Source organism: Octodon degus, unplaced genomic scaffold (assembly GCF_000260255.1).
Source record: "Octodon degus isolate 3935 unplaced genomic scaffold, OctDeg1.0 scaffold00060, whole genome shotgun sequence".
Lineage (NCBI taxonomy): Eukaryota > Metazoa > Chordata > Mammalia > Rodentia > Octodontidae > Octodon > Octodon degus.
Window position 1 is genome coordinate 10,880,121 of NW_004524636.1, and position 879 is coordinate 10,880,999.

Consider the following 879-nt stretch of genomic DNA (forward strand, 5'->3'; position numbering starts at 1 on the left):
AGAGTCCAGTAGCCCATAATAGCATTGGGTCTTCTGTTTAACTGGCAATGTCAGAAATTATTGACCTGAGTCCCTGTTATTTGAATATTATAGGTGTGTTAACTCAGCAAAATATTCTAAAAGAGTCCAGTAGTCCATAATAGTACTGGGTCTTCTGCTTCACTCACAATGTCAGAAACTGTTGACTTGAGTCCCCTACAGCTCAACGTAACAGCCTGGCTTTACTTCTTATACTTTGTTTTTATACTTTTCTGCTGGATGGTTAAGACCAAGATAAAGCAGGACCTATGCAACAAGAGTTGCAGCTTTTTGGCCTGCTAAGGTCAGTGAAATCCCCTTAGGATATATCCTGAGATCCTGTACCTCAGATTGTAGAACCTTTGTCAGTGTCAGCCATGTGGATGAGTCCTTGCCATTGCTTGGCCAATGTAGCAGCACAATTTGTGATAGCCTAATCTTGAAAACAACAAAGATGCCTGTTATGTGAGGAATAGATGAAAAGGATGTGGTCTTTTTATACAATGGAGTATTACTCAGCTATAAAGAAGGATAAACTCAAAGCCTTCATATTTACAGGGCTGCCACTTGAAGATATACTCATAAGTGAAATAAACCAGACACACATGTGTAAATATCATATGGTCTTCCTAGTATAAGAAGTCAGACGAAGAAATACAAATAGAAAAGTATAACACAATTAAAAGGAAGTGTCTAATAGTACGTTTATACTTGGAGTGCCTGTCATACTGTTCTTCTGAATACATGCTGCTTGTCATGCCATGCTGGTTGCTGCCATGCTGTCTCTTGGGTAGATGTTTGTTTAAAAAGGAAGGGCGTGGTGAATGTAGGCAGGAGACAAGTGAAGGGGTGTTGTGGCAC